The sequence below is a fragment of the Anabrus simplex genome, chromosome 1, assembly GCF_040414725.1.
Source record: "Anabrus simplex isolate iqAnaSimp1 chromosome 1, ASM4041472v1, whole genome shotgun sequence".
In the NCBI taxonomy this organism is placed as follows: domain Eukaryota; kingdom Metazoa; phylum Arthropoda; class Insecta; order Orthoptera; family Tettigoniidae; genus Anabrus; species Anabrus simplex.
The window spans coordinates 245173627-245192201 of NC_090265.1; the positions used below are offsets into that span (position 1 = coordinate 245173627).

The 18575-nt window shown below is 38.2% G+C and overlaps 1 protein-coding gene across 1 annotated transcript in view; it reads left to right on the forward strand.

Moving 5' to 3' along the window:
- LOC136886345 (uncharacterized) overlaps positions 1 to 5002 on the forward strand; it is a 109452-nt gene extending 104450 nt beyond the window's left edge. Inside the window, exon 5 of the mRNA XM_068231040.1 lies at positions 1680 to 5002. The gene's annotated coding sequence lies outside the window, so the exon portion shown is untranslated. The remainder of the gene's footprint in view (positions 1 to 1679) is intronic.
- Positions 5003 to 18575: the final 13573 nt, after the last annotated feature.

An 18575-nucleotide genomic window follows, 5' to 3' on the forward strand; every position in this document is an offset into this window, starting at 1 on the left:
CTTAAACTGCCAGGTTGAGAAATTTGTTTAGCATATAATAGGCCTGGTTGGCTTTTACATTACATGTTATAATTCTCATGTTAGGTCCGTATTGAAATGTACGTAAATACAAAGTATGTTACAAGTGTTTATTTATATATCCACCTATTCAATACAAAGAGATCTTTTTAGAAATTAAATATTAATATAAAATGTTAAGGGACATGTTTCGCCCATATTAAGGGCATCATCAGCCTAGTCTCAGACATTCTTTTAGGAAAGCTATGTCTTTACTTAAACTGCCAGGTTGAGAAATTTGTTTAGCATATAATAGGCCTGGTTGGCTTTTACATTACATGTTATAATTCTCATGTTAGGTCCGTATTGAAATGTACGTAAATACAAAGTATGTTACAAGTGTTTATTTATATATCCACCTATTCAATACAAAGAGATCTTTTTAGAAATTAAATATTATTATAAAATGTTAAGGGACATGTTTCGCCCATATATTGAATAGGTGGATATATAAATAAACACTTGTAACATACTTTGTATTTACGTACATTTCAATACGGACCTAACATGAGAATTAGAACATGTAATGTAAAAGCCAACCAGGCCTATTATATGCTAAACAAATTTCTCAACCTGGCAGTTTAAGTAAAGACATAGCTTTCCTAAAAGAATGTCTGAGACTAGGCTGATGATGCCCTTAATATGGGCGAAACGTGTCCCTTAACATTTTATAATAATATTTAATTTCTAAAAAGATCTCTTTGTATTGAATAGGTGGATATATAAATAAACACTTGTAACATACTTTGTATTTACGTACATTTCAATACGGACCTAACATGAGAATTAGAACATGTAATGTAAAAGCCAACCAGGCCTATTATATGCTAAACAAATTTCTCAACCTGGCAGTTTAAGTAAAGACATAGCTTTCCTAAAAGAATGTCTGAGACTAGGCTGATGATGCCCTTAATATGGGCGAAACATGTCCCTTAACATTTTATAATAATATTTAATTTCTAAAAAGATCTCTTTGTATTGAATAGGTGGGTATATAAATAAACACTTGTAACATACTTTGTATTTACGTACATTTCAATACGGACCTAACATGAGAATTATAACATGTAATGTAAAAGCCAACCAGGCCTATTATATGCTAAACAAATTTCTCAACCTGGCAGTTTAAGTAAAGACATAGCTTTCCTAAAAGAATGTCTGAGACTAGGCTGATGATGCCCTTAATATGGGCGAAACATGTCCCTTAACATTTTATATTAATATTTAATTTCTAAAAAGATCTCTTTGTATTGAATAGGTGGATATATAAATAAACACTTGTAACATACTTTGTATTTACGTACATTTCAATACGGACCTAACATGAGAATTAGAACATGTAATGTAAAAGCCAACCAGGCCTATTATATGCTAAACAAATTTCTCAACCTGGCAGTTTAAGTAAAGACATAGCTTTCCTAAAAGAATGTCTGAGACTAGGCTGATGATGCCCTTAATATGGGCGAAACATGTCCCTTAACATTTTATAATAATATTTAATTTCTAAAAAGATCTCTTTGTATTGAATAGGTGGATATATAAATAAACACTTGTAACATACTTTGTATTTACGTACATTTCAATACGGACCTAACATGAGAATTATAACATGTAATTCGAAGGTGGTGTCGATTAGTAATTTCTGTCATCTGCCATTCCGTAAAGAAAATCAGAAATGAAGGAGGAGAACATGTTTTTGTATTAAATACGTAAATAAAATGTGGTCAACAGCGGTTATTAACTCGTTAGAAATAAAGGCTAAGTAAAAGATTGCTTAATTTTAATACTCTACACTGAAATTAAGTAAGAACTGTTCATAAACTTAACCATAATAGGTATTTATTTGGTCCTGTATTGACTTGTCTGAATCTATTAAAGGAAACTATTTAAAATAGTTTGTTGGGTCCACTTTGTCGATACAATTTCAATGATTGAAATTATTTGAGGCGGTCCGTTCCAAAACTCGTCTTATCCATTTTTTTTAAAAAATGAGTTAGAGGTAGCATTGCCTTCTTGGTGATGTTTGTGATAGTCCTAACACAAAATTAAGCACCAAAACGCGCCTTTTCCCATAGAAATCTGTCAGCAAACTTAGGCTATTGTTCCATAACTCGCCTTATCCACGGCGCTTGTCGTTCCAAAACTCGCCATATACAATCAACCAATAGGAATGGATAATTTCAGCACGTGACTCACGCTACAATTTACCCGCGTTTTATGCCAGTCTTTCCCCTCTTTGACTTGTTCTTGAACTGTGTTAGTCTTTCATGCAGTTTTGTGCTGTGAATAGAGTGTATTAAGATGACCGAAAATATTGCTCTTGTTGTGGAAGGTATATAAAACTTGCTAATACAGAACAGTTTCACATTCACGTCTGCCAAAAGACATTCTTGAATGTATTGCATGTCAGGAAAGATCGGGTTCAGAGGATTGCCAGAAATCCCTTCACGACAGGGAAACTTCCAACAGAAAAGGGGGGAGGAGCTAGGATCAAACCAGAGTACACTGAAAAGAAGCACTCCGTGAAACGTTTCATTGAAAGTTTGCAGTGTTGTGAAAGTCACTATCGCCGCGGAAAGTCACCGGTCAGACAGTATCTACCTGTAAATTTAAGCATCGCTGGGCTTTACAAAATGTATAACAACAAATCGCCTGAAGAACTCAGGGTGAAGCGGTGGTTCTTCCTGAAATTTTTACGCGTTGCTACAACATAGGATTCGGAACACCAGTTACTAACGCTTGCTCAAAGTGCATAGAGTTCAAGGAGAAAATTAAACTTGAAAGTTTGAACGTAGCACTGAAGAATGATTTAATCTTGGAACTTCTAACTAAGGGCTGCAGCTTTTTTTAGAATGCTCCAAGAATAAAGGGATAGCATGGCAATATTTTCATTTGACTGCCAAAAGAATCTTGTGAATCCAAAATTTCCAGATCAGATTGCCTATTACAGTCGCCAATTGTACACCTATAATTTTACCATTGTGAGGGGTACCTCACATGCCAAGTTGACAAAGGAGAATGTTTTTACATACACATGGATGGAGCATGAATCCAACAAGGGGTCTAATGAAACGACATCTGCAGTTTACCATCGATTATCACAAACTGATTTGTCAAACTTGACTACTATACGAATTCGTGCGAGAACCGCAAATCTACAATGATTGCAATGTGCTCATATTTCTTGACACACACAGCTCCGCCTAATATAGAAAGTGTTGAATAGGTCTTTCCTATGACAGGCCACTCATTTCTGCCCTCTGACAGGGTATTTACTCAAGTCGAGAGAGAGAGAGAGAGAGAGAGAGAGAGAGAGAGAGAGAGAGATATGGAAATGCTCTATAATCTGTAATCCAGCAGAATATGAAGACATCTTTAGCAAACATGCTGAAGTCTTCAAGTTTGGCAGAGACTCCTCGGTGAACAATTGGAAAATGGTTTCTGAAAATATGATGAAAATGCCTGCATCTTGGCACTGTGAATTTTCTTCAGTGAAGCGATTTGTTATTAGCAAAGACTCGCTGGGAAATGCCACCCTTAGAGGAGAACCTCCTTACAACTCAGACATCGGTTTAGGAAAATCGGTAATGAAAAAGGGAAAACGCCTGACGAGATATGCTAATGCCACCTGAATTATTGCCAGGAGTAAACTTGAATCCCGCCAAAGTAAAGGACGTAAAACGTTTGCTTGAAAAGCATTTTAGAATGGATTGGGATAGGAATGTGTTGCTTTCTTTTTATAAGAATCTGTTCACCTCAATTTCTGTAGACGAAAACAATCTTGTTGTAGAAACAGAAGTTCTTTATGATGGACATCAAGAGGAGGGAACAGATTTGAGAGTTTGATTAACAACAAAGTGATGTTTTATTGTTCAAGTTACTTCTATTGCGAGTGCAATGTAGCCTATAAAGGGAGAATTCTCTCCAAATACTATGGATAGGATGTAAATATGATAAATCACCGTGCTGTGTTTAATTTATTTGTGAATATCATTATACTGATAGCAAAAAGGTACATGAGTGTAGTGGTGAGTTATATTACAACATTATATTCTCAATCCTTTCATTTTTCTTATTTAAAAATAAGTGGTGTGAGGTAATATATTTTGAATTTTTTTGGGTGCTCCAAAACTCGTCTTATCCAAAATACAAATGTAATTTATTGACGTTCTACTAATTATATTTATAATTCTTCAGTAAGACGACCCTATGACATTGGACTTGAACGCGTCGTAATACATTTAAACCAGTGAGACTTATATTACAAAAATTACAGGTTTTTCGCTTTTCCTGAAAAATCACTTATGATGGATAAGACGAGTTTTGGAACGGACCGCCTCATTTATTTCATCGTACATGTTTCAGGAAAATCCATTCCGTTCATCAGTGATGTCAATTCAAGGAGTAAAACAATATAAAACTATCTTTTGTTTTGCTTACAATTTAAAGCCATATTGTATCTTAATTCACCGTATCAGTGAATAAAGAAACTAATGAAATATTATGAAAATGATCATTACATAAAATTTAATATATTGATGAATTGAAATGAAAATACCTAAATAAATTTAAGATCTTCAAGTCTTTCTTCTTTTTCTTCCTTAAATGATCAAACGCTAGTCTATACAATGAGTTCTCTTCTGTACTTCTTTCATTTAAACTTGATTCAAAGTCATTTTTTTGTGCAAGATAAATTTCTAAACTTTCCAAAACATTTATGAATTTTCCCTTTTTGGCCGAATGTATTAACTCCATGTCGTTAGAAATGTCTGTAAATTTTTGTTTCTTTTCAACCATATGCTCTCCCATTGCCGAATATCTTTTTTGTTTGACTGCATTAACATGCTCTTTGTACCTTATAGCCAAACTTCTTCCAGACTGTCCTGTGTATCTACATGTTTGGCATGTCAATTTGTAAATTATTGATTCGTTAAATATACATTAATTCTCTATTTTATCTGAATTGAAAATTATCTTATTAGTATTATCTGTTTTTTATGTGACATTGATGTTCCTTTTCCTGAAAATTTTAGCCAGTTGATAAGAGTGCTCATTTCAAAATGTCAGGACTGCAAATTTCTTTTCACCTTTTGCTCTGTATTTAAAGTTGTTTATGGTTCATTTTAAATTTTATTTATCATTCTATTAATAAATTTTCTGGAGTATCCATTGTTACGAGCAATTTGGTGGATTATTCAGGGTGTTTCTATATTCCCATTACAGACTTCAAGGGCTTGCAGTGGAGACCAAGATGGTTAAGTTTAGCATAGGAACTTGTGTTCGAAAACGCACCGTCTTCCCGCTACCCGTAAAAAAAAACCACCACAGCACATGTTCAAATCTCCTGCATTGTACGCGCCACTGACTAAAGTACGTATGTCATTGAACGATCACGTGATGTCTCATTCCCCTACAGGTTTGTTGACATTCCATGCCATTCAGTTGAGTGGGTGATACGCACGGAGACGTGTTGTACCTGCTGTTGTGTTTGTGATCTTCGTTCATACTACAGTACAGCAGTAATAATTTACTACATACACAACAGTAAGCTTTATGTACAGTATTTCATCTGCACGAAAGATTTGGTCAATAATGGATAGGTAGTGGTGGCCCAATTACTTGGCCTGCACTTTCACCCGACTTGACACCACTATACTATATGTCTTTTCACGAGAGTTTAATCCTGATGTAAACACGGTATGTCCACGCCTTTGCCAAAGAAAGAGTTGCGATTCGCTGAGCGCGTAGTACCGACCTCCACCCCGTCAACGTCTCGTGTTCCGACGTACAGGGCTGTGCATCACATACGACAACAGTGCGAAGATCTGAACTTCTGAATAAAGGAGTAAACCTGGATTCTGTTCGCTTAGTTTATTGAACACATTCACAGTGCACTGCCTATTGTCACTTCTGAGCTGTTTTCCTCTTTTGTGCTTCACTACGCACGATGGTCCTATCTCTTGCTCCATTTCTCTCACTATGAATACTGACACTGATGCTGCTGCAAGATGCAACACCTTATCTACATGCTGTACAGCTTGGAACTTTCCATCACTACGAGAAGACTTCCTGTATTACATCACGCCTTGTGCCTTCATTTCTCGTTCTTTAATCACTATTTTATAAAAAAGAGCATATATATACTGGTATACATGACAACCATATATTAATTTGATTACGTACTCTTCCAAACTCTCTAAATGTAATAAAATAAAATAAAATTAATGCGACGTACTACTTTACTTCGAGCTCGCATACAGTCGAGTGAGTGCGACGGTTGCTTCTCCAATCAATTACATGTATGTCCACGTGCAAAGGCTAGGTGCACCGCCTACTTGTTTACATCAGGATTACTCTCTCGTGAAAAGCGGTATACTACCTGTGGGGTCACGTGAAAACTTGGTTTACGAGACCCCTGTGGAATCCGAGGAAGACCTATTGGCGTGGGTTATGGCTGCAGCGGATATCGAAGGACCGAGGAGCGGTGATCGTGTGTACAAGAACGTTACGGAGGTACCATGTCTGTGTTGACATCGGTGGTCGTCACATCGAGTCCCACCTGTAATTGGACCCAGACAACAAGCATCAGGAGTCGGACAGGGCGCCGAAAATGCAGGAGCTATAAACGTGCTGTGGTGGGTTTTTTGCGAATAGTGGGAAAACGGTACGTTTCCAGACACAAGTTCCTATGATAAATTTAACAGTCATGGTCCCCACTGCTAGCCCTCTAAGTCCGTAATGGGAATTTAGGAACACCCTGTATTTATCTCTATTATAATTCTTCCTAGACATAGGTATGGCCATAGCTCTATTAATTAAGCCGTAAAATGTTGCCTTTTTATGATGTTTGGAGTTATATCTGATAATAGTATCTATTTGAGTCGCTTTTCTGAAAATGTGAAAATCGAAATGACCAGAATTTTTAGTAATTATTAAATCTAAATAATTTAAGTTCGATCATTTTCAGATTCAATCGTAAAATGTACTTGTTTATTCAAAGTATTGAAATACTCTAATAGACCATCAGGTTTAACCTTTTCTTCATCGATAATAACAAATATATCATCGACGTATCTTAACCATTAAAATAAGAATAATAATTTACACCACCTTTCCAATACTTATCTTTCCTTATATTTAGGATATAAACATTAAAACTGGTGTTGTAAGTTGGGACATGTTTCGCTTAACTGTCTTAAGCATCATCAGCCGAAAATAAATCTTAGCCTAAAGTTAGATCAGGGCCCCGAACCTAGTGTCCTTAAAATATATGGTACCCTAAGACTCAACACTTACATTATAGAAAATCAAATAGGGCTTAATACTAGTGTGAAAACATTTAAGAATGTTCATCATGGCTAAGAGAAAAACACAGAATCATGTTGACAGAAGTTAAAAACATAAAGTACAACATAAAGCTGGTAGTGAAGTAATTAAAATCATGTAGGATATCATTGCTACCAGTCAGTCAATAAGAATGTTCATACATAAAACTAGTGTGAAAACATATAAAAATGTTCATCATGACTAGGAGAAAAACACAGAATGTTACGGAAGTCAGAAGTCCTATACACTAATTAGCGCCTAAGTTGCTAAGTACTGCTAAATCAGGTCAGAAGGGAATCCAACAGATGTTTAAGTTGTTAAATACAAAATACAAATGTCCAGCTTGCTCCCATCACTTGTTCTCGAGCACAAAGAAAGCTCAATACAGTAGAGTCTCGATTATCCGACCTAAACGGGACCTGGAGTACGTCGGATCACCGAAAATGTCGGATAATACAGAATAAGATTGAAAATGAACTGAAACAAACAGGAAGGCTATACTGTATTACTATGTTTTACGATACTCTATTTATTGACATTTAAATTCAATTGTACAGTAGATGCAGTACTGAACGAAAACATTCCAAATGTCTTACGAAAAGAAACTTGTCAATAATGTCTGCTTGGCTGCTGATTCACGTTTTCTTGCTGCGAGATCCCGCTATCGACGATAATCCTTCACTGTGAGTCATCGTTTTTTTTCTTTTGTTCCGCAATGCCTCATTCTTCTTCGTCCTCATTTTCGTTAGCATTCACAAAACCAATAATATCGGGGTCAGTTAGTTCAAACAGCTGATCTTGTGCACACTACTTACTCACATCTTGAGTCGTAGCATCCTCACAGCCAGGAATGCAATTCAGTAAGGGAACAATGTTTTCCATGTCTTCTTGTGCCACCTCCTCTCAATGATAAAAGCAGCAGGACCAATAGAGCTACAGTGGCTGTATAGATTACTTAGAATAATCTGGAAGAAAGAGATCCCAGAAGAGTGGGGAAAGGGTTTAATTATCCCGATATTTAAAAAAGGTGATAAAAAGGAATGTAATAACTAGAGGGATCACCCTCATTGCCCATGTAGCTAAGATATTTGAGAGGGTATTGGAAGGAAGACTGAGAAGGAAGGAAGCTAGAAGGAGAAATGGAAGAAGAACAGTATGGTTTTAGGAAAGACAGATCAACGTTTGACCTGATCTTTACATTAAGACATATGATAGAGAAAAGATGGGAGTTTGGAAAAGACATAGTGATGACATTATTATTGACATTGAGAAAAGCTTATGACAGTGTGCCCAGACAGTTGGTATGAGACACACTAAGGAAAAAACAAGTTAACAGAGTGGAAGTGCAAATGATAAAAGCTATGTACAAAAATTGTGTTAGTAGTGTGAAGACTAGTATAGGAAAAACAAAGTTGAAACTGGTCTCTGACAGGGAAGTATACTATCCCCCATACTATTCATCATAGTCATGGATGAAATTCATAAGAACATTAAACAGAGATTGGGAAGACAGACAACAAAAGCCATTTTGTGTGCAAATGATAGTGATTTGAGGTGAGGATGAAACGGAAGTACCAAAACAAGTAGATGTATGCAATCAAGAGATAGAAAAATTTGGGAAGAAAGTAAGCACAGAGAAAAGTATAGAACAATAGTGATGACAAGGGAAAGAAAGGAAGGAAGGCAGGAAGAGGAAAGATAAAACTGAATGGTAAAATTCTGGAAGTGGTTAAGTGTCAAGTACTTGGGAAGTGTGATCACAGAAGATGGAAAGATAACCGAGGAAATTGGGAAAATAATACAACAAGCAAACAGTTTCTACCAGAGTGTAAGGGGTATTTTGTGGAACCAAGATGTCCCGAAGAAATGTAAGAAAGTATTATATTCAACCTATTATGAATCCATACTAACCTATGCAGCTGGATTGTGGACTACAACAAAACGAGAGGAGAGTAGAATACAGGCAGCGGAGATGAAATTCCTAAGAGGTATCGAGGGCAAGACCAGAAAGGATAGAATTAGAAATGAAGAGGTAAGTAAAAGGACAGGAATCTTGAAACTTCAAGACAGGATAGAAACAACAAAGCTAAAGTGGTATGGACATATGATGAGAATGGCAGAGAGTACCAAAAAAAGCTTTTTCAGAGAAGTTACAGGAAAGAGACCACGAGGAAGACCCCGAAAGAGGTGGACAGATTCAGTGTGGGAGTGCATAGAGAATAGGGGAGGAAAACCAGAAGATGGACTTTAAAAAAGGAGAAGAGTGGTGGAGAGACAGGCAGCGATGGAGGTCCTTGATTCACAAACTGACCTGGGAAGCTGGGAACGGGAAATGAAGATGATGATGATGATGATGAAAATTTCATTAAATAATGTTTAAAGTACTACATTAACTTTACTATGTACGGTTGCGTATTAACGGTACAAATCAATCAACATAAATGACCAGTTAGAAATATCCAGCCTTTGTGGTTTTGACTTAAAAGATCAACATTTATTGCCCTTTCCTTTATGGATGTTTGCTAATGCAAGACCATTAAGCAGGTTCTCTTCCATTGTACTTGTAGGTTTTTAGCTTATGTAGGGCCAAGAAACTTCTCTCTGTAGAACCTGCAAGACTGACAGGGTGGCAAGTATTTGTAGCAATGGTCTAATGTTGGGAAAGAAGTCTTCACTACATAGAGCTAATGAAGATGTCGTTCAGTTATCTCTCCATAGTGATATTTCTGCTCTTAATTCAGCACTTGTTTTGCAATCTGCTTCATATATTTCTGCTGCTTTAATAATTTTGTGTACTGAAAAGGAAAGTGCTGGGAATAACCCCTCCTAAAGGGTTTGTAATGCCTCAACAAAAGGTAAAAATAACCTACTACCTTCCTGAAATAGTTCTCAGAATCCTTAGTTGACACATTAATTCTTTGAGTTTACCTGCCACAAATACATGGGAGACAGATTTCTTTGCATGTTGAAGCAGTCATGTCACTTGTGCAATAAATATGCTTTTACACTTTTTATCGGTATTTTTTCTCATTATAATCAACCTTCCTATTATGGTGCAAATAAGACAATGCAGATGATAAATATTGCTTAGGATCTTGCAAGCACTTGCATAGTTTCACAGTGTTGGCCTAAGAGTGAACAGCTGTTTACAAACCAAAATCGTGTCTAAGGCAACTGCATTACTTAACATCTCACTTTGTGGATTTTCTTCTAGTTGTTCAAGAAGCTTTACAACATGTAACATTAGTTCCTGAAATACAATGAAGCTATCATGTCTTTCTACCCAATGAGTAGAACAAAATATTTTTAACTTGGTCTTTTGACTAACTGATATCAGTTCACTAACAGCATTCTTTGAAGAGCAGACATACTTTTCACATAAGCACAGACAAACGTTGTTACTGATGGAATTATTCCTAACATAGTGTTAATTCGCCTAATTTCACAGCCTTTTGTAATGCACAAGTTCAATTGATGGCTGAAGCAGTATGTGTAAAATGCCAGAGGTTGGTCATTTAAAATCAGTGCTTGGGTTCCAATAGATTTACCTGACTTTTCATCCAACATCAAATCCGTGAGGCCGAAAATTTTGAAACTTTTAAATGTAACTGAGTGGGGTGGCTACAAGTTGCTTTACGTCGCACCGACACAGATAGATCTTATGGCGATGATGGGACAGGAAAGGGGTAGAAGCAGGAAGGGAGTGGCCGTGGCCTTAATTAAGATACAGCCCCAGCATTTGCCTGGTGTAAAAATGGGAAACCACGGAAAACCATCTTCAGGGCTGCCGACAGTGGAGTTCGAACACATTATCTCCCGAATACTGGATACTGGCTGCACTTAAGCGACTGCAACTATCGAGCTCAATAGGGGGGGGACTAAAGCCCCCCTTAGCCCCTCCCTGAATCCAACCCTGCTTTCCAGGTCTGTACACTCCAAAAGCGAAGTTGCCTATTATCTTTAGAGATAAGCTTTACACCTAGAATTTCATGTTTGTCATCTTTAACTGTTTTGTAGCTTATAATTTCTTCTTTCACCAGAATGAATACCAGAATGTTTTTGTAATTATGATAGGACTACAGTTAAAGTGAAATAGCTGTTTGTCAGGAGAAAAATCAAAATAAAAAATGAGGAACTACACTTCGTAGAATAAAAGCAATTTTTTTTATAGCTCCATAGAAATACTGCAGAACAATCATTTAAGAACTGGGGCAATAGATAATATACTTTATTATTTAATAGCAGTGAATAGTGAGCATAATATGCAGGATTATTCTAAATTACTTACTTGAAAATAACATTAAATAACTCCGTATACAAAATTATTTTACGTGGTTCATTTCCAAACCATAAATTGACATACCATCAAGATTTGTTTGCAATGTTTTACGGATGTTCAGTGTAGCTCCCATTCGTCACTCGGCAGGTATCCTACCTGTACAAAAGTTCATGTCCGCATCTACCTGAGCAGTCGCAGTGTTGATCCGTTGATGAAGTTCATGGAGGGTTGTTGGAAATGGAGGGATGTATACGTTATCTTTCACGTAACCCCGCAGAGAAAAATCTACTGGCATTAAATAGTCTAATCTAAGCAGGCGTGATGTGGGATGGGTACATAGTGACCTCTGTGACCTCCTATATCCTCTTGCAGCTGTAGCATCAGATAGTTTTGCAATATATCTAGATGTGTGATGCCAGTCGCAGTCTTCTCATGGAAAAAGAATGTTGCATACACTTTCACAGAACTTAATGCACAAAACACATTCAGTTTTGGTGAGGCCTAAGTATGTTCCATGAAGTCTGTCAGTTTCTTGTTTCTGTGTGCCCCATATCTTGACATTATGGCAGTTTACTGTACCACTAAGGTGAAAGGTCGCTTTATCACTGATCACAAGCTTATTAAGAAAACTATCGTCTTCTTTCATCCTGTTCATCCTGTGCACACAAAACTCATACCGTTTCTGCTTGTTGCAAGCATTCAACACCTGACTCAGTTGCAGCCTGTACCCATTACACTGCAGTCGTTGTAAAATTCTCCATACTGTTGTTTGTGGTATGGCCAGCTCCAAACTTGCTTTAAGTGTAGACTTCTTTCTTGACTTCAAGCATACGTTCCTCTCATGGCTTCCACAACGTGGTCTGCTACATGAGGGCATCCCTGTCTTTTCTCTCAGCGTGCCACACAATCTGTTTCCACGAATTGATCATACGATGCTTTGATAGTTTTCACCTGTGACGGAGCTTTCTGATACTCTGCTTTGAAACGTCTTTATAAGGTAATTTGCAATTTCATTTCATGAAACCACAGACAACACTGCGTGCTCTCTGCACTGTTATACGCCTCCATGGTGACTGCATCACATTTCCTACCAGATGAGCAAGGAGAGTGCACGGCGCAAAGTCTGTCAGCTAGGTAAAAACTTGACAACATGGCATGAGGTTTGACATCTGGCAGAATAAATTTTGATCAGTGGTTTTGAAATTATTCATTGATACTTTCAAGTAACTACTGTAATTTAGAGTAACTCTGTATTATTTCGATATCATTAGTTGGAAAGTTGATTTCACAGCATTTTCATGAAATTCTCAGAACTGCATTAACTCAAAATAAGTGGACGTCACGTCACGGCAATCTTGGAAGTCTCGTGCCCACTTACGCAGTTTGCCTTCATTCATAGCATTTGGTGGGTGGATTTTTTTTTTTTAGGAAATAAAAATTTAATGTAGAAGCGTAATAAATGTGGTAATGGTAGTAGTTGCAGCAATATACACTGAAGAAAATGAAAATTGCAACACCCAGAAGGAGTGGTGCTACATTGCTGCAATTGAACATGCAGGATGAGGGTTCGGTTGTGATTTGATGATTACACTTTCAGGTCCCTCTGACCGCAAGTTTGGACAACAATCAATACAGGATGTGCCCACCATGAGCTGCAATACATTGATGAATTCGTCGAAGCATGGAGTCAATAAGGCTCTGGATCGCTTCCTGGGGAATTGTGGCCCATGCTTGCTGCACTGCACGGGTCAGTTGTTCCAGAGTTGTGGGTGGCTGAGGACGGTTGGCCAGTTGTCAACCCATCATGTCCCACACATGCTCAATAGGACTGAGGTCCGGGGATCTGGCGGGCCATTCTAAGGTTGTGATGTCGTGGAGAACTTCTCTGGAGATGCGTGCAGTGTGAACCCGGGCATTGTCCTGCTGAAACATCCCATTAGCATTGTTCGCCATCATCGGGACAACCACTGAATTGAGTACCCTATCAACGTAATGTCGAGCAGTCATAGTGCCCTCAGCAAGCACTAATTGTGATTTCACATTAAAGCCAATAGCTCCCCAGACTATAATGCTTGGTGTTGGCCCTGTGTGCCTCTCGACAATAAGATCTGGGCGGCCCCTCTCCCCAGTACGTCGGCGCACACGATTCCGGCGATCACTACGGGCAAAACAGAAGCGCGATTCATCACTAAAGACGACCCTATGCCATTCGTCAACCCGCGTCAATCTTTCTCGACACCAGGCCAGCCTTACACGTCGCTGTTGTGGGGTCAGTGGAACACCTTCTGCAGGGACACAGGCTCGTAAGACAGCTGCACGCAGGCGATTACTAACTGTTTGTTGTGTAACGTGGGGTGCCACAGCTGCTCGAATTTGCGCTGCTGTTGCATGGGGTTCCATCCGGGCCATTCGAATGATGCGGCGATCCTCTCTCACAGTTGTCTGTCGCGCTGGGCCTGTGCCAGGTCTACGAGTGTGGGTACCTTCATTTGACTACTGCTGCCATACATGTTGTACCGTAGATGCCTGTCGGCCAACACGTGCAGCGACAGTCCTTAGCGATAATCTAGCCTCACACAGCCCAATTATCCGAGCCCTCTTAAACGACGACAGTTGTTGATAGTGTGCTCTTCTCTGTCGTCGAGGCATGTTTGATGGGAACACTTCACTACACAGACTGCATGTCAACTACGCTACACCAGAGTCCATGTACTGGAGTTGATTCCTCTGCGACCAATCACGTGGGGAGACCTGTACCAACAATCCAATGGGTCTGACACTTTGATCATTTACATACCTACATGGCATCGTTCCATATCTTGAAAATCAACACAAACGACCAGTGTCTTCATGGTGTTGCAATTTCCATTTTCTTAAGTGTAGTAATAATAATAATAATAATAATAATAATAATAATAATAATAATAATAATAATACCAGGCATGTTTTTTAAGTAAGGTCCATTTGAAAATTACTACAGAACAAGACGATTGTCAAACACCACCTTTATTTGCCGATTTTACTCTATTTTTCAACATAGCTGTCAAGTTTGTTTAAACACTTATCATACCTTACAACTTATGTTTTGAATACCCTCGTCATAGAAACTTGCCGCCTGTTCCGATAACGTCAGGAAAGGCATTTCAGAGAACTGTTATTGTGAAGCATCTGTTCTCATGAATCTTCGCTTCAACTGAAGCCACCAAATCGTCTGTGATCAGAGATGGGTGATTGGAGTGGGTGTCATCGTGGGCGTCACGTCACGGCCATTTTTGAAGTCTTGTGCCCACTTACGCACTTTGCCTTCACTCGTAACATTAGCACCATACACTTCGCAAATCTGTCCGTGAATGTCTCCAGCAGGCAGGTTCCTTGCCAACAAAAACCGTATCGCTGACCGAACCTCGCATGGGGCGGCCGAGTCGATAATCTTGAACTTGTGAGCAAGCACAGAACAGAACCATACAGGTTAGCAACAGAGTTGCAATTGAGCACCGTTGTTCCTGAGGCATGCCGGCACATGACGCACGTGCTCGTTGCAACGTGTATGCGAACTGCTAGTGTCTAAAAATAAAGGCACTTGCTTAAAAAACACTCCTCGTAATAATATTGACAAGAGACTTCCAAAAAAAGGCTACAGCTTGATTGACCACATCACACACTTTTTATGTGTTGTATGAGTTCGATATTGATACTAAGCAAACACTCATAAACACTTAAGTGAAATTTATGAGTGAGATCTGAGAACATCTTTCTATATCAAGTCTGGCGTGTGACAGGAGGACAGATCTATGTTATTTAAAACCCATTAGCGCCGTGCACTCTTTTCTTTTAGTACTCTTGGCAACAAGAAATAGTCTGGAAGACTGTGGTGTCATCCGACAGTTAAGGAAGTGTTTGTAGAATCGAGTAATCACATTTATCTATACTATAATATTATAAAGGGGAAAAATTTGTTTGTTTGTAACGAATAGACTCAAAAACTACTGAACCGATTTTAAAAATTACTTCACCTATAGAAAGCTACATTGTGAGTGAGTAACATCGACTGTATTTTATTTTCAAAACAATTCGTGGTGGGGGGCATGGGGGGGGTGCAGATATAAAAATAATAGGCTAATATAGGCAAAATATCAAATTTGTCATATAAGGACGAGACAAAGCTCAATTTAATCCTCTTGATGCAAAGAACAAAACTCGGTAAGCCCTATGGGCCCGAAAACCAAGTTTTAAGGCTCTAAAACCAACCGTTAAGGAGATATTGGCACCACACTACCCCTGCTCTAGGAATCGGATGAAGTAATGAACTGCCGTAACCATGGCAACGTCAGCTCCAGGATACTGCAGCAGGGAAATTATCTACAATAAATCACAAAAACCTAAAATGTTACAGACATGAAAATTGATATTTGGAATCCCTTTAAAAATAAAAGAACACATATTTGTTTTCAGAAAATCCACTTAAGGGGGGGAATTATTTATATGAGGATACATATGTCTCAAAAAATGAAGATTTTGCAGACTTTAAAATTGGTACTTGGAATCTCTTTTAAAAATGAACACACTCATTTTGGAAAATCCACTTAAGGGGGTGAAAAGAATTAAAAAGCAGGTGAATTTTTAAAATGAGTATCTTCTTCTTCTATCGCTTTACCCACACCTGTGGGGTTTCGGGTGCGAACTGTGTCGCACATGTGGATTTGACCCTGTTTTACGGCTGGATACCCTTCCTGATTGCAACCGTATGTGTAGGGATGTAATTTACACTTCTATACTAATATTGTAAAGAGGAAAAAATTGTATATATGTTTGTAACTGATAGACTCAAAAACAACTGAACCGATTTTAAAAATTACTTCACCTATAGAAAACTGCATTGCCAGTGAGTAACATGGGCTGTATTTTATTTTGAAAACAATTCGAGGGGGGGGGGGGGCGACGGGTGGAGATATAAAATATTAAAATAATAGGCTAATATAGGTGAAATTGAATTTATCGTACAAGGACGAGACAAAGCTCACTTTTAAGCCCCTTGACGCAAAGAACAAAACTCGGAAAGCCCTTCCGGCCCGAAAACCATGTTGTAAGGCCTTAAAACCGACCGTTATGGAGATATTGGAACCACACTACCCCGGCTGTAGGAATCGGATAAAGAAACGAACGGCCGTAACCATGGCAACGTCAGCTCCAGGATTCTACAGCAGCTAGATTATGCATGTATGTTTGGGCATAGCTGCCAACCAAAATTGATACACATATGACTTACTATCTGGAAAAAGTAAACTATTGTGCAAGACGCTCATAGCACTCCATTGGGCAGGGATGGAAAGGAAGTGAAGTATAAAAATAATAGCCCCGGAGATCTCCGTAATACAGCGACCAGCAGTTGTCGACGGGCCTCCGTTTTTACATACTGGCTTAGGTTTCAGCATTTTGCGGAGTCTGTTACCTATAGTTTAAACTATTTTCTATCAAATCATGGAGTAGTAGGATCACTGATGTTATTAGTACCGATATTTTGGTCCACTTTTACGATCATTGTAATGATGAAAACAACCTATATACTGTACACAATTGGTGCGCCCATGACTTGAAAAAATTTCTCAACATATACTCAGATTCATTATATGATGTGCAACATGAGTGACAAGTCCTAATAATTATAATTCTCGATAATTATAGCAGTTTCTTTTATGCATCGTATACTTCCTTGATCATTTTTAATAGTTACGAGATGTTAGATCAAACAAATACATTCAATAATATTTATATTTGTGGTACTTTCTAGCGGAAGTATACTTACACTAAACCTGCAGCTTTGTGAAGGGAGCAGGTGGGAATGAAGGAAAAACATGGTAGCAAAAGATTTTAGAGGTCGATGCTAATTAGAAACTAATATTTAGAGGCCCCGATGAAGAAAAAAAAAAAAAAAAAAGAAGGTACACTATAATTCCGAACATGATAAATAATTTGTATGTACTTAAGTAAATACACCAGTGATATAAATATCTAATGAAGTCAGTCACACCGATAGTATGAGTAACTAAAGCCAGTTTCTGATAACCCGTACGAAGAACGGGTAATTCTGCTAGTTTAATTATAAAATCTATCGTACATCTTCGTTGCAGGAAGGGATTTTCCAGAAGCGCGGATATGATACTGACTGAAGATCTCAGTTGTGATTTTTTTGTGAAACCGCCCAATGTAAGTGTACTTACAGACGAGGGTTTTGTTTATGAAGATGATGGCGGGTTTATTGATAATCTCAGCTCTCGACATTTACATGCCAGTGCTGAAATGAAGCCTGTAAATAATTAAAGAATTGGGATTAGTTATGGTGGTGAAGGTGTGTTACCAGAGGATGTAGTGCCTTTTGTGTCTACTGATGCAATATCTGTTTCAATACCCGAAAAGGTAAAAGAGTGGGTAACTGATAGAGAAAAGAATAAATCAAACTACAAACCAAGATGGACTGAAGGGGTTGATTTCGATTTAGGGCAACTGTTGACATTTCCGGAGCATAATTATAGGAAGTGCAAATACATTACTGTTGTTGACGTTTTTGAATTGTTTGTGGATAACCAGGTGATCGAACATTTAGTTCAAGAGACTGGAAAGTACGCAATGTTTTAAAATCGTACGGACCACAAATAACTTCTGATGAAATTTGTTGCTTCATCGCCATACTTTTCATTTCTGGATACAGTAAGTTGCCCCCAAGTGTTCTTGGGTCACGCAGCATGATACGAAGACAGTAAAAGACTCATTCTCTAATAAGCACCTTCAAATACCACTGGACAGAGGCTGAATTGAGCCTGCCAAGTTGGAGTCAGAAGGCCAGCACCTCAACCGTCTGAGCCACTCAGCCCGGTGTCATGTCATTCTCTATCTCTGTGCCTAATGCACAAGTAGT